Source organism: Paramormyrops kingsleyae, chromosome 22, assembly GCF_048594095.1.
Source record: "Paramormyrops kingsleyae isolate MSU_618 chromosome 22, PKINGS_0.4, whole genome shotgun sequence".
Lineage (NCBI taxonomy): Eukaryota > Metazoa > Chordata > Actinopteri > Osteoglossiformes > Mormyridae > Paramormyrops > Paramormyrops kingsleyae.
The window spans coordinates 6,444,101-6,460,003 of NC_132818.1; the positions used below are offsets into that span (position 1 = coordinate 6,444,101).

At 41.4% G+C, this 15,903-nt stretch overlaps 1 pseudogene; it reads right to left on the reverse strand.

The window, feature by feature from the left end:
* On the reverse strand, positions 1–15,756 carry LOC111843274 (cytochrome P450 2K1-like; annotated as a pseudogene).
* Between the last annotated feature and the right edge of the window lie 147 nt (positions 15,757–15,903).

The window sequence follows — 15,903 nt, forward strand, 5'->3', positions numbered from 1 at the left end:
TTCTTGAAAGATAAAGATGCTTTATTGTACAAATACAATGAGATTTCGTTCGGAGCGCGCCAGCAGATACACAGTAAAAAGTTACAATAAAATCCAAAGAATAAAATATGTACAAACACACATTCACAGTGAATAAGGTGCTGGTAAATTAGTGCAATATAATCATACTCATGAATGGTTATGATTTTGTATAAAGTGCAGTGCATGAGCAATTTCGCAGAGGTAGATTTACAGTTATACAGCAGGTTTAAGTACACAAATATTCAGAAAGTTACTGTTCGAGATCAGACCTATCACGGTTGTATCGTCTGCAACCTTAATGATGATGTTAGAATCATGGGTGGGTTTGCAGTTGTTTCCAGAAGATTGTGGACCCCTTAAAAATTTCTATATTTTACCATAAATATGACCTAAAAGTTAGAGAACTTCTAAATGATCGTGCATTTTAATCTTTATATGATAATTCGTACTTCGTTTGTGGTATAGAGGTTAAAATGCACGGTAATTTCTTGTCATATCGGCGCAAATGCACAAAAAATACGTACGTATTCAGGCTGTTACAACAATCGATTGCCGCACATATCGCTTTTAAAGGTGAATGCGTAGGCTACTTGCGTAACATTTATGTCAATCCCAGTCTACAATGAGTGCTTTAAGTAAAATGTTACCAGAATTTCTTCTCACAGCGTGTAATCTGCCCAGAGGGGTAGTGCACATTCCTCCAGATCTACTTGACAAGATCCTGCCAACTTTAATTTAGTTTAATTGGCTCTAAGTGAGCTCGATGGGCCTATGTTCTTATGTCAAAACTCGCCAGGAGAGCAGGTAAGTCTAGAGCAACCTGTTCAGTAAAAGTAATCCTGCGAAATCGAAAAGTAAGGAACAATGTCACCGGCGGCGTTTCTTCGGCGCTGACTAAAATAATCTGTTCAGCTTCTGTTTCTGACTTGTGAAATGCAAAATGCTTTTTGGTAGTGATGGCCAAAACGACGCTTCATGAACTATTTGCAATAATTTTTGAGCCCATGTGGCGCTTTTGGGTTCTGGTTCGGTATGCTTTGAGCCCTTTTTTGAACAGAGAGCGCCATCGAGTGGCGTCAGAAAATAGAACACAGGGTTCCAGAAGTGTCATTTTGGCCATCACTGCTGTTTGGCAAGTGTTTGTCACGTTCTGACAATAAAGAATAGATTATAACTACGATTAACCATCTGGTTTCTTCCACTTTAACAAAAGAGTAAAAATCAGCCTTGAAATGAATGGGAAAGAAATAATGATTTGATATTTATGACTGTCGATATGACAGATATGATTTTTTTTACCGCGATAACATTTTTGCGATATCGCCCAGCTCTACAGCTGTGCCCCAGTCCCTCTTACTTTCACAAAGACCAGGGTAACCACAGACTTACCCCATCTTTCTAATAAGTCTGTGAATTGACTAATATTACTTACACATTTTAAATGGTCAGGTTCGTGTAGATTTAAATCACAATTTCCAATTGTAGTCAGGGGTGCTATAAAGTTTGGATGATCCCAAAGGGCCCTGCCTGACAGGTATTCTAAAAAAATCTGAACATAACTGGATTGGTCTGGGTTTGGGACCCAGTACGGTATGCTCTCATGGGGCCCAAAACCCTTCTGTGTAACAAAAACCAGGACAACCCTGAAAATGTGAAAGAAATGCCATGCTTCACTGGGAGTCTGTGGAATATGAATCGGGAATATGGTAATAGAAATGGAATATGAATTTGAATATAAATATCAGACGCTTGGAAAATGTGTAAATGTTACAAGGTTAAATTGTAATGCATGAAATCAGTCTGAATCAACGGCAGATGGTGCATTTCAAAATGAGGGAAGCACTGCGTGGGCTGTTGGCAGAATGACCAAAGACGGTCTTTTCTTATTTCAGTCTGTCAACTACGTTTGTTAATTCTGCTCTCCTTCATCAAAGGACTTTGGAATAAAGTCGACATTAGCTGCAGTGTCGACCACGTTGCTACAAAACCACTACCACAGCCTGAAGACACACAGCTACTGTAGGTTAGCAAGCTAACTACCAAGCTAAAAATCACTAACTTGAAAGTTGAACAAATGACCAAGTTCAAAACTCAGTGATAACTTTATTTATAGTATTTACACTTGCCAGAGGCGGAAGATGACACACGAAGCGATACGGTCACTGGGTTGCAACTAAATGCTTCTACACAGGAAGCAAGCTTTGGCGTGTTTCCTGTGGTTTCAATCCATGTTCTGCCTTTCTCAATATGCTGATTTTGACATCTCACCTTGTGTGACTATTCCAACAAGTAGGCTACCTTATACCTTGTGGTGTCGGGCGGACCGGGGCATCGACGGGAGCAGAGAGACACGGGGACTTGCTCGCCGGGGAGACCGAGCTCTTTATTCGCAGCCCTTAAGAGGACTACATCAGGCACCCAAGGAGCACCAGACCAACTACACACAGGAAACACAAGGTTGTCAGCCACCAAAGTGTAAGATGGACGAACAGTGGGAGATTTATACAAGCTAAATCCACGAGAGGATCGGACCAGGTACACACAAGACGCGGGCAAACACATGCACGACAGTAGGGAAATGCGACCATTAACAGTAACAACAACAATACAACAAGGGCTATTTTCAACTGCACATGGGACATGCTGGGACATGCTGGGACATGCTGGGACATGCGCCCCACCGGTGCTACAATATAAAAACGGTTCCTTTCATCCAGGATCTTCAACCTCGGCTTACAGCACACAGTTTGTGTGGGGAGGGGCTGAGGGTGAACCCAACCGCTGGAGTGAGGTCCAGATCAGATTCAGACACCCCAGGAGGTGGAGTGAAACGGAACTTCTGCAGAAGTGAGGTGAAGAAGAGGAAGAGCTCCATCCTGGCCAGACTCTCACCAAGACACGCCCGACGCCCTGGAGGAAAGACAGATGGGGAGATACTCTCTGTTTATTAAGGGGGATGACGGACAACGATATTCAGACAGTTAGCCAGAGGAAAAAGCAGAGCTCCGTTCATAAGCATTTTACTGAAGGCCAGAGAAGAACCTGAGCTGTACCTGCAGAGAAGGGCAAGAAGGCGTCCCTCCTTCTGAAGCGGCCCTGATCGTCCAGGAAGTGGCCGGGGTTGAAGGTATGGGGAGTCTCCCATTCACTCTCATCATAAAGTACAGACGTCAACAGCGGGATGACAGTGGTCCCCTGTAGGGAACAAGGAAAAACCACTGAGCTCAGTTATTGCAGTTATACTCAATAGCAAACACCACATTTCAGATTACGTGAGCAAAATACCCTAAAGACAAGGCATAGAAAGACTAAGTCTGGGAAGTATCCTGATGGTAAAGGGAAAAGAGCTCACTTTCTTGATGTGGTATCCCCGGAAGACCACGTCACAGCTTGTGATGTGAGGGAGACTCATTGGAACAATGTTGGCCAGTCTCTGTATCTCGTGGATGACGGCGTCTGTATACGGCAGGTTCTTCCTGTCCACCACTCGAGTCTGCCGACCCCCAGTGACCATGTCCAGCTCCTCCTGTACACGGTCTATTGGTGAATGGGGACAGGGGCAGATTAACTTCTCTGGGGAACATGGCTAGGGGCCCCCCTGTGTGACACTCGAGCTATTTTTTGGAGCCAACAGAGGAACAAGACAGAATGCAGGGGGGTAAAATTTACCAGTTGGGTACCGTGTTAAGACCTGTGTAAATGAGTCTGTCCTCACCCTGTAAATGGGGGTACCGTGTTAAGGCCTGTGTGAATGTGTCTGTCCTCACCCTGTATATGGGGGTACCGTGTTAAGGCCTGTGTGAATGTGTCTGTCCTCACCCTGTATATCGGGGTACTTGGCCATAAGCAGCAGGCCCCAATGCAGTGTGGTCGCAGTGGTGTCAGTTCCAGCTCCAAAAAGGTTGGACACTGTAATGATGAGGTTCTTCTCATGGTAGTAGGAGAATTCTTGCTCCCTGGATTTCTGGTAGAGATTGCAGAACATGATATGATAAATAAACAGAAAACTCAAAGCTGGAAGAAAAGTATGATCAATGTAGATGTTTCCCATTGAACACTTTCGTACCTTAATCTCCTGCTGTCGGATAAGAAAGGAGTCCACGAGGCATCTCCTGTCCTCAGCATTCAGAGTCTCCTGCAGATTCTTCACCAGACCTTTCACCTGCTCTATGTTGCTCTTAACAATCTTCATCAGGGTGACCCAGTCCTTCAGCCAAGGACCCAGGCGTGGAAACATGTTATACAGCTGCCACCACAGAAACAAAAACCATATTAGATTTTGTTACCAAGAGATACTTATTTCAATTCATTACTCAGCATTACTTTTTAATGGAATTTGTCAGGGAAGGCAGGCCTACAGCTAATTGGTGTTATATTTAATTAATGCATTGAAAAATTTATTAGAAAAAAAGTACCTGGATGGCAGGTGAACCAGCAAGGATGGTACTTTCGTTTGCTAGATTGACCAACCTTTGGAACTCTGGGTCATCATATGCAAACCTACTGCCATAGACGATGGCGGAAATGATGTTGGAGACTGAGTAATTCACTGCTCGAGTCGTGTCAAAGGGTTCGCCTGAGCAGCAGGAATGAGGAAGACAACAAAGATTTTTTTTTGTTTGTGCTGCTTTTGTTTCAAAGATAGAAATGTTTGTTTGCATGGTTACATGACACCGTGAAGTTGCCCCCCCCCCCCTTTTGCCCACAGTTTCAACCAAAATCAATCGTTTTTATCGGAGAAATTTTCATTTGTACAGCTTTAATTTCTGAGACATATATGTGTGTTTACATGGTCACGTATACTTGATAGTGTAACCAAGCAAAATATACAATAATAAATCAATAAAACTTGTCACTGTGGAACTAAATATACGTAATTAATCTAATAAAACATCAGTGAAACAATTCTTATCAAGCTACATATAGTTATAATCGATAAAACACTGCTATCAAGCTGAATATACATTGATAAGATATTAAAACATCAGTTATACTATCAAGCAAATCATTTTTATTAATGATGAATAAAAACACACTTTCCAAAACATTTGTAAATATATTTTATTGTCAACACTTGTAGCAGCAGTTAGGGTGAACTTGAAACTATCACCAGCCTAAGAGATGAGGGACACTTCATAGGGGATGCAAGTTGGACGGGGGATGCGTGGTAGTGACAAGCATTTATATCTCAGAAACTAAAGCAGCACAAACGAAAATTTCAATGGCACAAACCAACAAACGACTGAATCTGGTTTGGTTAGAATCTGAAACACATGGGCAGCCAACTTCACACAGGTCAAAAACATTTATGAAACAACTTGAAAACTTTTGCATCATTAAATAATAAATATGGGTTAACAGTTATGCAAGTCAATTAAATCTGCAAAACTTCCCTGTATATGCAAGACAATCAGGTCTTGCGTGGTGTAATTTGATCTCATTATGTCGTAATAAAGCAAAATGTTCTAGAACTGACTCTCAAACATAATTAGCTTTGACTGATAGTTATATTTTTATATTTTGTAAGCATTAAAAAATGACATTGAATCATCAATGCAGTAACTAACCATTTAATGATCTTGTAAGTTTACAAGTTAACAACCATTATCTCACCTTTGAAGTTTTCAAACACCTCTGACATGTATTGGATCTCCTCTATGATCTTCTCCTCACTTCCTCGTTTTCCCATCCCCAAATCCCGAAGGGTGGATAAAGCAAAGCGTCTCATCTCCTTCCATGAGTCTCCATTGGAAAACAGGACTCCTGTGTGGGATTGGATTGCTGTCATTTTTATTCATGATACTCAAAGCATTACTGTAAACATGTGTGTGATCAATGTAGATTCCATGTTTCTCACCACACCCCCTTTTGTTACTGAATGGAGTACACTCACACTCACACTCAGCCATAAAACAAGGGTAACACTAAACAGGTCATGCTGAAACATGTCTGTAAGGAATGTGCAATAGGGTCAGTGGATGTTTTTCATACCATGGCCTTCAGTGACATCATAAAATAATGGAAATATGTCCCGTTCTCCAAATTCCTCTGCATGGTTTCACAGTCTTGAAGCCATTAAGAACCACCACTTTCTTGGGGCCAAAGTGGACAGTGAACACAGATCCATATTTTTCAGACAGTTGGAGAAGAGAAAGAACTTTGATCAGTCTGATGAAAGTTACTGTAAAGAGAGAACATGGTCATTGGTGGGAAGGGGAGTCATATGACCAGAGGCTGATAATGCTGATTAATTTTGATTGTTGCTTTGCGTTTGTTTGAGTTTGGTTTTTTATTTCAGCTCTCCTTTTGCAAAGTGACATTTATGTGTTCAGCCCCACCCATGACACAATATCGTGGAAACAAAAAAAGGTTCTGTTCACCATTCCGATGAGCATGGAAGATCTTTTAACCCAAATAGTACAAATAAATTAAAATCTGGAGATGCAGAACCACGAAATACCCACACAATTTTTACCATAAAAATGTACAATATGTAGAAAATGTACTAATGTAATATTTTGTTTGACCTTTATCCTCTGGAATGACACCGAGCTAATACATACGTAATTGATTTAATTAACTAATCATAATAACAAATGCGACACTTACCAATGATGTACAGTAGGTGAAATAAACACGACATTATTCAAAATAAAATGCACACCAAGAAACAATGTAATAATTTTACTAGGGATGCAACGATCCGACTTTTTCAGATCTGAAACCGATACTAATACCTGGGTTTTGGGTATCGGCCGATCCAGAGTACCGATCCGATACCAGTGTTTAATTAAAAAGCTGTATGTCTCACTGTGGGGAGGAGACTGAAATTATTCTGTTTACGGAAACATCAGCCTTAAATATAAATTGTTTTCCTAACTTTGTAAGACACTGTAACAAATGCACATATGTATACATTGAATTATTAATTATTAATAATCAGCCTGCTAATGGTTACTTTTAATGGGGCAACGACAGATAAACTACGAGACAGGCATTCGAAAACTGCATCTCTCTGTATGCATGTAATAGACTTTCACTAGATGTATTGACAGATTGCTCGTTTCCGCCCTTACGTGCAAAACGACTTGTTACTTGGTCATTGTCAGCATCGACTGAAATGTAACTACACTACTGAATGTTTAGTTCTCTCCGCCATCGTCACTAAAAGCAGAGTCTGTGTGTGTGCGCGCTGCGCGTGAGAGAGGCGTTGTGTGATTTTAATGTGGGATTTTCCACTAAACGCTACGCCCACCTCTCAAAACTTTGTTTTTACAAAGATTGCAACTCGCTGTACTACTAGTTGTCGTTTCAAGCGTAAAATACTTACAGAACGATACCCATCTATCTGATGTTCTCTACCTACAGTATTGCAAAGGGATTGCACATGTAATGTTGTGAAAATGCGCAACACAAAATAAAATATTCAAGATGTCTAATAGACTGAGCGCTCAGTTTGAATGCCACAAAAAAAAAAAAAAACAACTGAAATGGTAATGAGCTGTCGGGCAGTTAATTGTACAAATCGATTTAACAAGAAACATGAGCTGTCTTTTTACAGACTGCCGAAAACTAAGTATCGGACGTGGATCGGGTCGATACCCGATCCGTGTAATTAATTATGGATCGACACCGATCTCAAAGTCGGAACGGCGCAGCTGTAAATTTTACCCTCCAGAGTGAGAGATCAAGTCTCTTGAGGTCCAGCTGCAGCAGGTTTCCTATGAGAGGCAAAGGTCCTGGGGGCTCCTTTCCCGGGCTGTGATTGGTGGAGAGAAGCCAGAAAACAAGAAAAAGCAGCAGAGCAGCAAGCAAGGTGACCGTGCTGGGAAACTGGAAAAGTTCCTGTAGCAGAGCCATAGTGCCCTTTTTCTCAGCCCTCAAATACTTTCTGTTTATTTATCGGATGAGAAAACCACACCTTTTGTGGGTGTGACCTCTCAGTGGGCGGAGCAAAGAACTAAAACAGCGAATCATATGAATGAATACATGCATGAAAACAGAAAGGGGTTTTCACCTATACATACGCTGCTGGCATTTAAAATCCTATAAAATCTTAATCAGCATCACATATAAGAGTAAACTTAAATTAAATTCATATAGATATACATAAAAAAGTGTATTAAATAGATAATCAGAATAATTTAAATCAGAGATTTAAAAAGTGTTTCCACAGCCTTTGTATCGGCAGCTTGTACGATTTTCTCGAGTACCAGGTACTCTATTGGCCATGGAGAATCGCATTCTTTGTTCAGTTACATAAGATAGGACATCATCATTTGAACGACATTTTTAATACGTCTTATGCCCCATACATACAAATCCAGTGGTATCAGAATGTGTCCTGAAGTTACTGCTTGGAGACTGGCTTTCCTTTTACTGGTTTAGTGGTTGCAAAGAAATGCCACTCCGCTTTGACTTCAAAATCTCTTTGGTGACACATAAGATTTTGTTCTGCAAGTGAGCTCCATCTGAGAAGTAAAACATTCTGGATAGATGTGGTGCTGCTTTCGTAGGTAGATCAGGACATCCTGCTGAAATCTGCGCACAGCTGATGTGTCATGATGCAGACAATCACCAACAACACACATGCTCTCAGTTCTCCTTGTTTCTTGAAATAAACAATGAAAAGATGAAGTGTAGCTTGAGAATGTTCCTAATGAAATCCCTGTGCAGCATCTCGTACCATAAAGCTGTAATTCTCAGCGAAGTCCAGGATCACCACGGCTTTGATTGGTCTCACCAGCTCATGGTATGTGACTCTCTGGTCTCCAGCTGGCAAACCAGCAAGCATCAACTTTAGATTTTGGCGAATTTGGTGACACAAACTAAGTGTGTTCCTCGACCTCCCACAGCGATGCAGTGATCTGATCAAAGCATGCAGAACTGTGGAAGCCATATCTTGTCCTCAGGAAATCATGCTTTGTAATTTTCAAAAAGCTCATTCAAATTCATAAGGATCAATCTTTTTTGCTTGTGCTCATGCTTTCCTGTCACACTGGACTTCACGGACTTGTCCTTTGCCCCTGGGAGTTATAATGAACGCCTATAACAAACCCCAAAGCTCGGCGTTTTTGTCCCCCTCTGGTGGTAGTAATTCGAACAAGCAGTAGTCAAAGTAAACTTTATTGTCATCTCTGCTATAAACATTACAGTATACAGAGACGAGACGACGTGGGTTAACTTCCTCACAAATTCCTCAACAGCAGTATAAAGAATTATATTAAAAATGACTTACTAAACAAATACATACATACTACAGTACATTTCAAAATATTCGTGATTTTTAATAATGAAGGGTTAATTATTTAAGAAATACAACTAATAATTTTATGACTGTATGGCCTCTAACCCAATGAAGAAAATAGACAAGGGAACTGAGACTAGGATGAGGTAATCTTACCCGTAAATGGGAAAAAGCAGGAACTTACAGCAAGGGAACGGGTCAAGATGACCTTGTTCTAGACACTAAGAGAACAGGAACCCATCTTATTGCTGACACTCATTTTTTACCCTTGTTTGGGAACATGCACACATACTAACTAGAGCAAAAGCTAAAGTATGATGTAGTCACGTAGATGGAAAAGTACAGACGAGGGGGGCCACACCCCAAAAGGCCTATAAAGACCTAGAGCCGACCCCTAGAGTTCGAGCGTCTTCTTGTACATGCTGAATGTATGTCGGATGTTTGCTCCCTGATTATAATCAGAATAAACTGGTGACTTGCAACCACTCCTCGACTGTGCAGTGAATCTCTTCTCATCAACGGACCCGGCGGAGTTCTGACTCCAACAATAATTAAAACATTTCGATATTATCGTTCTTCTCAGTATTATTAGATTATCATGCATATATTGTGTGAAAGAGCAGATTGTGTTTGCATCATAAAAACAAACATGGTTTCTGTTTCATAGCGGTATTTTTATTGTATTAATAGAAGTGCAGATAATATGAGAAAATGGACGACAATAAACAACTCTAATGAAGCCTGTTGCATATGAAATTCAGAAACAAACTTTTGGAAAATGTGTAAATGTTTAAAGAATTAAATTCCAATGTCCGTCTGAGCTTAACATCTGACCCTGTGTAATTATTCTAATTAAGTGGATTACTTTACAGTATGTTGAAAGTGCTCCGTACAAATAGGGTTGGAAGCCGAAAGTAGGTTCCAAATTGGAACCGATAAGAAAAGCCATTATTTTGTAAGCTATTTATCTAATGTAAAACTTTCCAACTACCGTCCTTGGCGAACTGTTTAAAAAACAGTAGTATGGTCTAGAATGTGTGTCTGTCTCAAACGTGGATAGTGGCAAGTGCTCAAAAGCGTCGGTTCACTGCACTAGACAAGAAAAACACAAGGCAGAGTGCAGGTTGTACATCCAACATAATCAAGCATTTAAGGCAGCACAGGATAGATCTGAAAGAGTGCATGGTGTCTGACGCCTTGCGGTCTCCGAGCTCCAATCAACCATCTTCAGCACTAGCGCCTCACAAGCAGGGAAAACCAACCGTGACTCCTCCTTCTCGCTGGCGTTAAAGGGAAAGATGGCCAAAAGAAAAACTGAGGAGTGTCACAGAGCAGTAGCTTCATTTGCGGTGAAAGGGCTACATCCCTTCTCAGTTGTCGAATCTCCGTCATTTAGGTATGCAAGGTTTATGATAAAAACAAATGTGTCGATTGTTTTTTTTTTTTTTTTTTTTTGATGATGATGATGATGATGGTAAGGTAACTTATGGGATTTTCTGAATGTATATAAGAAAAATATATTTGTTATCTAAACATCCTCTTTTTTTTAAGAACCGGAATTGATAACCAGAACCGGAACTGGAATCTATACAATTCACACAATACTCAACCCTACTTACAAATCTGAATTTGGGATCCTCAAGCTCGACTGACAGCACACAGTTTGTGAGGGGAGGGGCCGAGGGTCAACCCAAAACATGGAGTGAGGTCCAGATCAGATTCAGACACCCCAGGAGGTGGAGTGAAACGGAACTTCTGCAGGAGTGAGGTGAAGAACAGGAAGATCTCCATCCTGACCAGACTCTCTCCAAGACACGCCCGACGCCCTGGAGGAAAGACAGATGGGGAGATTCTCTCTGTTTATTAAGGGGGATAACGGACAACGATATTCAGACAGTTAGCCAGAGGAAAAAGCAGAGCTCCGTTCATAAGCATTTTACTGAAGGCCAGAGAAGAACCTGAGCTGTACCTGCAGAGAAGGGCAAGAAGGCGTCCCTCTTTCTGAACCGGCCCTGATCATCCAGGAAGTGGCCGGGGTTGAAGGTATGGGGAGTCTCCCATTCACTCTCATCATAAAGTACAGACGTCAACAGCGGGATGACAGTGGTCCCCTGTAGGGAACAAGGAAAAACCACTGAGCTCAGTTATTGCAGTTATACTCAATAGCAAACACTACATTTCAGATGACGTGAGCAAAATACCCTAAAGACAAGGCAGAGAAAGACTAAGTCTGGAAAGTATCCTGATGGTAAAGGGAAAAGAGCTCACTTTCTTGATGTGGTATCCCCGGAAGACCACGTCACAGCTTGTGATGTGAGGGATACTCATTGGAGCAACGTTGGCTAGTCTCTGTATCTCGTGCATGACAGCGTCTGTATACGGCAGGTTCTTCCTGTCCACCATTCGAGTCTGCCGACCCCCAATGACCATGTCCAGCTCCTCCTGTACACGGTCTAATTGTGGGTAGGGAACAGACAGTATCTCTGTTAAATCTCTAAATTACATGCCTTAGCAGTACATAACTGATTGTTATCAGTGAATGGGGGTACCATGTTCAGGCCTGTGTGAATGCGTCTGTCCTCACCCTGTATGTGGGGGTACCGTGTTCAGGCCTGTGTGAATGCGTCTGTCCTCACCCTGTATGTGGGGGTACCGTGTTCAGGCCTGTGTGAATGCGTCTGTCCTCACCCTGTAAATGGGGGTACCGTGTTAAGGCCTGTGTGAATGCGTCTGTCCTCACCCTGTATGTGGGGGTACCGTGTTCAGGCCTGTGTGAATGTGTCTGTCCTCACCCTGTATACAGGGGTACCGTGTTAAGGCCTGTGTGAATGCGTCTGTCCTCACCCTGTATATGGGGGTACCGTGTTCAGGCCTGTGTGAATGTGTCTGTCCTCACCCTGTATATCGGGGTACTTGGCCATAAGCAGCAGGCCCCAATGCAGTGTGTTCACATTGCTGTCAGTCCCAGCCGCAAACAAGTTGGTCACTGTAATGATGAGATTCTTCTCATAGTAGTAGGAGGATTCTTGCTCCCTGGATTTCTGGTAGAGATTGCAGAACATGATATGATAAATGAACAGAAAACTCAAAGCTGGAAGAAAAGTATGATCAATGTAGATGTTTCCCATTGAACACTTTCGTACCTTAATCTCCTGCTGTCGGATAAGAAAGGAGTCCACGAGGCATCTCCTGTCCTCAGCATTCAGAGTCTCCTGCAGATTCTTCACCAGACCTTTCACCTGCTCTATGTTGCTCTCAATATTCTTCATCAGGGTGACCCAGTCCTTCAGCCAAGGACCCAGGCATGGGAACATGTTATACAGCTGCCACCACAGAAACAAAAACCATATTAGATGTGTTACCATTGAGCCTTATGTTGGAGAGATTCCTATTTCAGTTAATTACTCAACATTAGTTTTTAATGGAATTTGTCAGGGAAGGCAGGTTTATGAAGATCTTAGAACTGAGATTAAGATCGCCAGGCTTTTGCTGGTTGATTCAACTTTCTGCTCCAGCTTCCCCATTCAGACCTTATCTTAATGACCATGGAGGGGAAACAGCAAAAAAGTAAAGTACCTGGATGGCTGGTGATACCATGAGTCTGACACTTTCTTTTCCTCTGTTGACCATCCTTTGGAACTCTGGGTCATCGTATTGAAACCTACTGCCATAGACGATGGAGGAAATGATGTTGGAGACTAATCCATTCACTGCTTCACTGGCATCAAATGGTTTGCCTGAGAAGTTGGAAGAAGGAACACGGGATTTAGGCTGTAATGTTAAAACATTCGCATTACTCTATAGTATATATGGTGTGAAAAGTCATTAAGCCAGCAGAAGTTCTCCATATACATTAGATAGATTCATGTCTTGAGTTGTGTAATTTAAGACTTCACAGATAATTATTTATTTTAAAATTTCAAACACATTTTGCTAACATTAAATTGATTTTTTACAAGAAAGCATAAGTGTAATAAATGAACTTTGGTCCTATTTCGATAGTCATTCATTTATTCTTCGAGAGGATGTTTGCTTTGAGCTGCAGTTCCCAGCCAGTACAGCTTACATTGTTTAATACAACTGTGTCATATAGAGCACAATCATGAAATTATAGAATGGTTTGACAATAATGCGTGGAACCACAGGACACAAACATGAGGTGGTCCCAGGAAGGGAAAGCACGTGTCCAGGCGTCCAGACCAACCGTGTTTACAGAGTGCAATAGACACTCTGTCGACACGTGTGACAGGATGCTAAATGACTACAGGGTGGCAAACAGAGCAAGAAAGTGGACTTTGTGTGCAATTATGCATTTTTGTGACCTCGTTAGTTCATGGATTCAGTACAAAAAAGACAGTCGGTTATTAGGACGACCTGTGAAGCCAAGCCTTCAGCTCCGGGATTTTACTAGCAAAGTTAATGGTTAATTGGGGACGAACAAGGGTCTCAGATCATAAGATGGACCCAGAGGATGACAACTGTACATATCTACACACCGAAGAAGCGTGTGAGACAGCTGGCTGAGGTGCTGGGCACCAAGCATTCATCATGGTGCAGAGGAGCGGGATGCAACAGTAAGATGCATGCAAGGAGCCCAAAAAGCAAGAAACTGCTTCATGAAGTAGCATTGGGAATTATATATGGTAATGAATACACTGACTAGGTAATTGGAAATTAAATATTTCAATAACGCACCAAAAGATTAACAATAGAATGGCAAAATTAAAGCTGTTAAAGTTAGTAAAGTGCATTTCTTAGACTGGATGCATTTTTTTCTCTCATATTATAAAAATAAATCTTTAAGAAAAAAATGTGTTTTTGTTGGTAAAACCATGTATACGAATAAATATGTTTTTCCCAGATTTCGGGACAGTATATGATGTTATTACAAGTTAACAACCATTATCTCACCTTTGAAGTTTTCAAACACCTCTGACATGTATTGGATCTCCTCAATGATCTTCTCCTCACTTCCTCGTTTTCCCATCCCCAAATCCTGAAGGGTGGACAAAACAAAGTGTCTCATCTCCTTCCATGAGTCTCCATTGGAAAACAGGACTCCTGTGGGGGATTGGATTGCTGTCATTTTTATTCAGGATACTCAAAGCATTACTGTAAGCATGTGTGTGATCACTGTAGATTCCATGATGTTTCTCACCACACCCCCTTTTGTTACTGAATGGAGTACACTCACACTCACACTCACACTCACACTCACACTCAGCCATAAAACAAGGGTAACACTAAACAGGTCATGCTGAAACATGTCTATCAATATTGTGCAATAGAGTCACTGGTTGTTTTTCATACCATGGCCTTCTGAAATATCATACAATATTGGAGATATCTCCCGTTCTCCAAACTCCACTGCATAGTTGACCAGGGCCTCTTTCACAGTCTTGAAGCCGGTAAGAACCACCACTTTCTTGGGGCCAAAGTGGACAGTGAACACGGATCCATATTTTTCAGACAGCTGGAGAAGAGAAAGAACTTTGGTCAGTCTGATGAAAGTTACTGTAAAGAGAGGACCTGGTCATTGGTGGGAAGGGGAGTCATGTGACCAGAGGCTGATAATGCTGATTAATTATAATTATTTTATGTGTGTGTTTGAATTTGTTTTTCCGCATTTGTGTTGTCCTTTGGCAAAGTGACATTTATGTGTCTAGCCTATCCCAGTCCCACCCCATGACACAATATTGTGGAAACAAAACATCATTCTGACATGACAGCAACATTCTGCCGTGCTTTAACCCAAACATCAAAAGGAATATTCAAATCAGAAGATATGGAGCCACAAATTTTATTACCATAAACAGGTACCTTATGAAAAACATGTACTAATGTAATATTCTTTTGCCTTTAACCTCTGGAATGTCATTGAGCTTGATCAAGCTGATGAAGAAATTCATCAGTAACTCCCCTGGTTTTTGTATCTAGCTTGCGACAACCACGAATTTAGCAAATACTGTATCATCAGAGTTCCTGTCAGTTATGATTGTTTATTCTGCTTTATGAGAAGGTCACATATCAAGGAATTAGTTTTTAGAAAAAGTACCTGACAGGATGTTTTTGAGAAAAGACAAGCTATTTTAATTTAGGATCGAATTCTATTACACATGTAATTGATTTAACTGAATAACAATATTGGCAGCAAAAACAGCACTTAGTAATTTTTTATGTGAAATAAAACTGACATCACTCAAAGTAAACTGCCCACCAAGAAACAGTGTAACAATTTTACCCTCCAGAGTGAGAGATCAAGCCTCTTGAGGTCCAGCTGCAGCAGGTTTCCTATGAGAGGCAAAGGTCTGGGTCCTGGGGGCTCCTTTCCCGGGCTGTGATTGGTGGAGAGAAGCCAGAAAACAAGAAAAAGCAGCAGAGCAGCAAGCAGGGCGACCGTGCTGGGAAACTGGAAAAGTTCCTGTAGCAGAGCCATAGCGCCCTTTGTCTCAGCCCTCAAATACTTTCTGTCTATTTATCGGATGAGGAAACCACACCTTTAATGGGTTAGACCTCTCAGTGGGAGGAGCATATGACACAATGTCTACACATGGCTCAGCTTTCTCTTTGGATTAACCAATGAAATAACAGGAGGTCCAAGTTGATAGGAACATGAGAACAGAAAGGGCTTTTCA